Source organism: Macaca fascicularis, chromosome 4 (genome assembly GCF_037993035.2).
Source record: "Macaca fascicularis isolate 582-1 chromosome 4, T2T-MFA8v1.1".
Taxonomy (NCBI): Eukaryota; Metazoa; Chordata; class Mammalia; order Primates; family Cercopithecidae; genus Macaca; species Macaca fascicularis.
In genome coordinates, this window is record NC_088378.1 from 153603525 (window position 1) to 153611058 (window position 7534).

The 7534-nt window shown below is 40.2% G+C and overlaps 1 long non-coding RNA gene across 1 annotated transcript; it reads left to right on the forward strand.

The window, feature by feature from the left end:
* Positions 1 to 737: 737 nt before the first annotated feature.
* LOC135970448 (uncharacterized) lies at positions 738 to 5197 on the forward strand. Its single transcript, XR_010586119.2, has 2 exons — positions 738 to 842; positions 4474 to 5197. It is a non-coding gene; the product is annotated as an uncharacterized lncRNA (long non-coding RNA).
* The last annotated feature ends 2337 nt before the right edge of the window (positions 5198 to 7534 follow it).

Below are 7534 nucleotides of genomic sequence, written 5' to 3' on the forward strand. Positions count from 1 at the left end.
ACCTTAGTACACTCAAACTGCACCCCAAAGAAGTAGAGCCTGATGAAATATATTGGTTCAGCAGCATCAGTGTAAAAACTAGAAGGGAGTGTACACAGTAGCTTAGGAGGAAATAGAAACTAGCCTGGAGTTTGGAAATCAGATTTATCTCTTCGGGATGGAAGAAGAAAGCAAGGACTCCGTCTTCTGTATACAGCCTTCGAGAGCCATACAGTAGTATGTCTACAAACCTTGCTAAACAGATTATTTTCTTTGGTTAATTTTCATCCCCTTACCTCTTCTTCTGTCCCTAGAGATGTGGCATCATCCCTGCATTGATCCCTAATAATAGTGTCTACAATGTAATTTGAGGGATTTTATGGGAATAATCCTTGTGTCATATTTTTAATGGAATATCCTGTAGGTCTAGGAGGGCAAGCGCCATGCTTGTCTTATTCATTGTCCCATCCCATCCTCAGTACCAAGTAAATGCCTACCACGTAATAGGTGCTCAATGAATATTTGTTGAATAATTGAAACCTTAGATAATTGAAAGAAAGTTGAAGAGAAGTAAGAATGACCGACAAATTATGCCAGTGAATAAAATGGTAGAAAAATTGTTTCTATTTACAAAACTCTGTAAAAGACCAAGTCAACAATATCGGGTTTTTTTTTTATTGTAAATCTAATGACAGCAATGTTATCTCTACACCCACATAGCCTACTTATTTGCTCGTTTTTGTTTTTATTTTACCACAAGGAACTGCTTCTGCAATAAGTAAAGTCAATGAAGAAAGCAAGAGGACTGCAAAGGTTTCCCTGCTGATTCTGCCAACAGAAATGTTTTTATTGTGCTGCTTTGGGTGAGTAGGATGAGTTAGGCTCAAATCTAAAATCAGATGAATGAAAATTTGTGTGCATGAGTGTGTATTCACACACATGCACATACACACACACACAGTGGCCCTCATTAGTAAATCATTTGAAAAACAAATGAAACAGAGGTAAAATTTGGAACATGAAATAGATAATATGCCCTCTGAGCTACAGAACGTACTGTGGTATATCAGAAAAGCAAACAGGCAAGTCCAGAAAAACTTGGAGACCTCAGGAAGCCACCAACATACACAGAGGACTGAAGTTGCATTTTTACTTCTCTTCCCCAAACGTTCGGTCCAATAGCAACTAATCCTAGGGAACTAAAAATATACGAAGTGTACAGTAACTCCCTTCTTTGGCTCTTTCTATAATGTATACAAATCTGACTGATAAAAGGCCCAATTCACTCAGCAGAGAGCTGGCTTCTGTCTGATGGAATTTCACTGTGGAGTTTTCACAGTGAGAGCAGTTGGAGCCTTTGTATCTCCCATCCTTCTCTGTGGGAGACACAGCCTCATGGATCTGAGTGATAGCATTGAGCAGTCTGGGACAAGTCAGTCACTGTGTCTGCAGGCATCTGACAAGAGGAGAATATGATTGCAGCAACATGTTGGGGACGTCTGGCTTTCTCCCTCAAAGCCCTCTTTATTCTAAGGTTACCTGGCATTGCATAAGAGCCAAGCAGGCAAATTAAATTCCTTCTATTCAGCCTTGCAGAGAGGTGAAAAAAACTCATCTCCTGGCTGGCAGTATTTGTTGTTGGCTCTGCCCTTTCCAGTGGCAGGCAGTTGGGCATCCCATAGCCAGATCGGTCAAGAGTACTGTTTTTTATATTTATTTATATCTGGACGTTATTTAATTCCATCAAGATTTTCTAAATTAATTTTAGGCCCTGTGTTTGTGTATTCAGACTAATTTCCACAGCTGTGATTCCATTTATAACCTTTTATTTCTCTGTCTCCAAAAGAACTTGTATCTAGGATGACCACAGCATCAGGTATTTCTTCAATTTTCGTACACTTCGTTTTTTCACTTTCTGCATTTGGAATTATTCAAATAATTGTCTTGCTACTTTTGAAACCTTTGGCCTAGTAATCGCTTGGGGTCTGGGGTAGGTTGGGAAGTATATTATGTGCCAGTGATGGTGGTGGCCATCATTGTCTTGTGTTTTGATTTGTTCTTACAATGGCTAGGTTGAGATTAAAATACCTCAAAGTGAAATTATGTTCACAAAAGAAGGAAAGATTTTCAAAGTTAGTTCAAGTCATTGGTTGATCTGGCAAGCCTATGTTGAACCAGTTGTGCAAATTTGCAGATTCTGCTAATAGCTATAATTTCTTAGGTGAAAAAGCCACAAGCTGGCTAACATCCCTAAGTAAATTCAAATTTTTACCCAGAGAAATCAGAGGCTTGGGTTAAGAGAGGACTTCCAGGGCAAGTGCTATGATCTTTACGAAATCATGGAGCATGGGAGAATAGACTAGAATTAGGAAGTCAGGCAAATGTAACTCTTTTGAGAGATGGAAAAGAAAGAACGAAAAGGAGGGGAGTGGGAAGGATGGAAGGATGGAAGGAAAGAAGGAAGAAAGGAAGGAGGGGGAGGAAAAGAAAGAAGGAAGGAAGGAAGGAAAGATAGAGAAAGGAAGAAAGAGAGAGAAAGAGGGAAGAGAAAGAAGAAAAGAGGAAGGAAGGAAGGAAAGAAGAGAGGGAGGGAGGGAAGGAAAGAGAGAGGAAGGAAGGAAGGAAAGAAGGAAGGAAGAGAAGAAGGGGAGGGAAGGAAGGAAGAAAAAGAGAGAGAAAAGGACAGGAGGAGGGAAGAGAAAGAAGGAAGGGAAGGAGAAGGAAGAAGGAAGGAAAGAAGGAAGAAAATAATACAAAGAACAAAAACTATTAATATGACATTAGCTCAAGAGAAAATTCTAGATTGGATTAATAAAATGATGTTTTGTAAGCATTTAAAACATTTAGATGGGAAGAGTGTGTATCTTGACTTTAGCAAGACATATGACATTGCCTTGTTTATATGCTTATTATCATACAGTTATGTACAGTAGTAGATAATGAAACAAAACAAACTCATTGAGTGGTGTGTATTCATGGTAGGATGCCACAGTCTCTCTCCTTGACTTTGTCCTGTTCCACATCTTAATGATCAATTAATTGAGCTGGGTGCAGTGGCTCATGCTTGTAATCCCAGCACTTTGGGAGGCCGAGGCGGATGGGTCATCAGGTCAGGAGTTTAAGACCAGCCTGGCCAAGATGGTGAAACCCCATCTCTACTAGAAATACAAAAATTTGCCAGGTGTGCTGATGGGTGCCTGTAATCTCAACTCCTCAGGATGCTGAGGCAGGAGAATCACTTGAACCCAGGAGGCAAAGGTTGCAGTGAGCCGAGGTCACGCCGCTGCACTCCAGCCTAGGTGAAAGAACAAGACTCCATCTCAATAATAATAATAGTAACAATAATCAATTAATTGAATAGGAATAGCAAGGTCATTAAGAAGATGAATTGTGGAGCAAGAGTGTCTGTACTGAAACCTGACTCTGCTACTTATTATCTCTGTGACCTTAGGCAATCTACTTAACCTTGTTGTATCTCAGTTTCTTCATCCTCAAAATGAGAATAGTCATAATATTTATATCATAATTTTATTCTGAATATTGAGTTTAAAATGCTTAGAATAAGGACTGGCATATAAGAAGCACCAAGGGTTAGCTAATATCAACATCAATAATAATAATACAGAGATGATATGCTTATTAAATTTAACAAAGAGCAGAGGTTGGGAGAAACAATGACATTTTGAGATATAAACTCACACTAACAAGATGATATTTAAGACAGAGAGATGTGAAGTTCCATCCCCAAAAGTTAACTGGATTATAGTTGACTTCCATCTCAAAATGAGCCATTTATTCATTGGTCTTTAAACACCAACCAGGTACTAGCCACAGTGTAAAGTGCTGTTAAAGAGAAGAGTGACAGCAAGAGGGAGATTCAGTTTGAGGCTGCATCAGTGGGATTCATGGGAATATATGCTCCAAACCAAGTAATCTGCTGCCCTGGTCATCTACATCTTAAGCACTGGATTCAATTCTAGCTACCACATTGTAAGAGAGACACTGGGATATCAATCAGCGTGGTGAGGGATTCCTAACCATGACTTGTAAGAAAAAATCAGGGATGTGTGAACTGGAAAGAGTAAGGGTAAGAAGACTAACAATAAGTTTACAGGACTGGTCTAAGTGTATGGCTATTGTCCCAGCATAATTGCAATTTGCATTGTATTTCACTCTCAAAAGTGCCCTAGTTTGACAATAAAAATATGATCTCTCTAATGATGGCTTCCAAACATTTGGAGAGGATGTGTTACACTTATTCCTCAGCCAAGTTTCATATTCGCATGTGATGACAATGTAACTGGAAGTATCATAAGCAAACAAGAGGGGCTTATTGGCTCACATAACCAAATGGTAGAAAAGTCAGAAAAAGGGCTAGCTATAGTGAAAACTAAGACCAGGGTGTTTCTCTGTCTCTGTCTCTCTCTCTCTCTCTCTCTCTCCTGCTTACTTCTGTAACAAACTTGATATTCTCTTACTGCTCTGTTTCCCTAGACTGTCATTCATCAAGCTTAGCAACCAGAGAGAAAAGAAGGCTCTTTACCGTCAGCTAAGCCTGAAAAATACTTGGAAAGGACTTTGCTTCCCTGGGCTTGGGTCACGGACAAGGTGAAGAGTAGGATGGGGACGCATGCCAGGTGGACTAAAAGAACAACTACTACAAGCTGCTATCAGCCAAGGAAAGGCACAGAAATACAGAGTTCCACCCTCACGCAACCCAGAGGGGCAGCTCTATGAAGAGGAGTTTTGGACAATTAAAGGCATTTAATTAGCCACTGGGTGACATGTATAGAAGGATTCATGTTTTGAATTGGAAGTTTTTTAATTTTTAGGCAATACCAAGATGTTTACTTCCACAAACGTCTCTTATTTTTTTGCATAATTAATTACAAAGAATTGGAGTTGCAAGTGTAAAAAAATGAAATAATCACCACTTTAAGAACTGTGCTGCATCCCAAGGGACCTAAGGATTGCTACGAAAGTATTCAAATTGGCCCAATTAAGCTACATAATGAATTTAGACAGTGCTCTCGAAGGCCACTTTGTGTTCTGTTTTTCTGTGATTCCAGAAAACCAATCATGGCAAAGGTGGGGGCATTTGCTTCTGTGGTGCTGAGCAAAACTCGAACTATTTGAAAATCACACTGAGTCTCTGAACAAGAGACCAACAATGGTGGGAGCTGTCATCAAGGAATAAAAATGTTAATTGAAGATCTGATGAGATCTCCCCTCATAATTTGATTAGTCTGTTCTCAAAAATTGCAAAGCAGGGAGATGCTAAAAGAATCTTCAGTATTGTGGGCTCTAAGGCTATCCTAAAAAAAATACCACAGGCTGTGTAGCTTAAACATCAGTAATTGATTTCCTCACAGTTCCAGAGGCTGAAAATCTTAGCTCAAAGTGTCAGTCAGGCTGGTTTCTTCTGAGGCCTCTCCGTTTGTCATGTAGATGGCCGTCTTCTCTCTGTATCCTCACATGGTCTTCTCTCTGTGCTTGTTTTTGTCCTCCTCTTTTTTTTTTCTTTTTTGAGATGGAGTTTCACTCTCATTGCCCAGGCTGGAGTGCAATGGCATAATCTCAGCTCACTGCAACCTCCGCCTCCCAGGTTCAAGTGATTCTCCTGTCTCAGCCCCCCAAGTAGCTGGGATTACAGGCATGAGCCACCACACCTGGCTAATTTTATATTTTTAGTAGAGACGGAGTTTCGTTGGTCAGGGTGGTCTCGAACTCCCAATCTCATGTGATCCACCCACCTCAGCCTTCCAAAGTGCTGGGATTACAGGCATGAGTCACTGTGCCCGGCCTCATCTCCTCTTCTTAAAGGGACACCAGTCAGATTAAATTAGGGTGCACCCTCAAGACCTCATTTATCACCCAATTAAAGACCCAATCTCCAAATACAGTCACATTCTGAGGCACTGGGGGTTAGGACTTCAACATCTCAGCACTGGGGGGACACAATTCAGCCCAGAGGATATGCTCACCCCTTTGTCAGAATTTCTTCCTCAGAAATCATTTCTATTTCTTCTACTTTGCTTTGAGTCCATTTTGTTTCTTCTCCCACCTTCAGTAGAGATGGAGAATTGATTACTATATAACAACAATAACCTTTCAGCAGTTTGTAGGTGATGATTCCTTTCCTTAGCAAACTCTTCTATTCTTTTTATTCCTTTTGCCTTTTTTTTTGTTTTTTGTTTTTTGTTTTTGTTTGTTTGTTTTTTGAGATGGAGTTTTGCTCTTGTTGCCCAGGCTGGAGTGGAGTGGCACCATCTCAACTTACTGAGATCACCTCCACCTCCCAGGTTCAAGCGATTCTCTTGCCTCAGCCTCCCAAGAAGCTGGGATTATGGGCGCCCGCCACCATGCCTGGCTAATTTTTGCATTTTTTAGTAGAGACAGGGTTTCACCATGATGGCCAGGCTAGTTCTCAACTCCTAACCTCAAGTGATTCGCCCGCCTTGGCCTCCCAAATTGCTGGGATTACAGGTGTGAGCCACCACACCTAACTTCCTTTTGCCAATTTTTAAAAACATGTGTCTTACCTTCTAGTGCAAATAATTATTTTATGATTCTCAAGTGTTGCATTTCTGTTGCATGTGCACAAGATCAGACTTGTTTCTAAGCTACGTTACAGCCTCCATGTTCATCTCATGGTTCAGTGTGACTCTTATGTCTATACCATTGTTCTTTGTCTTATTTATTTTGAACTCTTCTGCCTTAAAGGACCTCACCACAGTTTGAATGATATGTTGTTCTTAAGCTTCTTCTGCAATCTGTCATGGTAATTTTGAATTTTATCTCAGTGGAATTAGGAGATATCCTTTTATCCATAAAACACAAACCACTCAGTGAGGTTCCTGCTATCACCCCAACTCAACACAAATGTACATTGAGAAGTAGGGAGGTTAAGTAAATTGTTAAGGTCTCACACATAGAAGATGACAAACCTTGGATTTCTAACATAGTGTGTCTGAGCTTAAGTTGCAGACATCATAACCTTTCCATGCCATCTTTCGATATCATTATGTCCTCTGCACCATTTTGTCTTTCAACCACTTCCCAAGGCTCTCAGAATTAATAACCTGAAGTCATCTTTCTTCTCTCTCGCTTGCCATATCTGATCAGTCATCAAGTCCTATTGATTTTCTCTTAACACTTTTATTTTGCATCCTGATCCATTTACTGCCAACATCAAGTTCAGGTCCTTTCTGTTTCACCTGTTGCCTATTTTAATAGCCTTCTAATTTGTCTCTTAGTTTGCCCCTCTCTTCACTAATTCACTTAGGCTTCTAAAATAACTTCTCATCCTGAGGGACCCCTCTCCCATCAGTCCCTGCATTCCTGTTGCCTAATGAAGTATTAAAGACTGACTTGTGTCCTAACCCATATTCCTCTGTTGTAGCTTTAATCCCCAATGTGACTATATCTGGAGGTATGGCCTTTAATAAGGTAATTAACACTAAATGATGTCATTAGGATGAGGCCCTAATTTAATATGACTGGTGTCCCTATAAGGAGAAAGAGAAAGATTAGGAATATGCATGCATAGGGACGT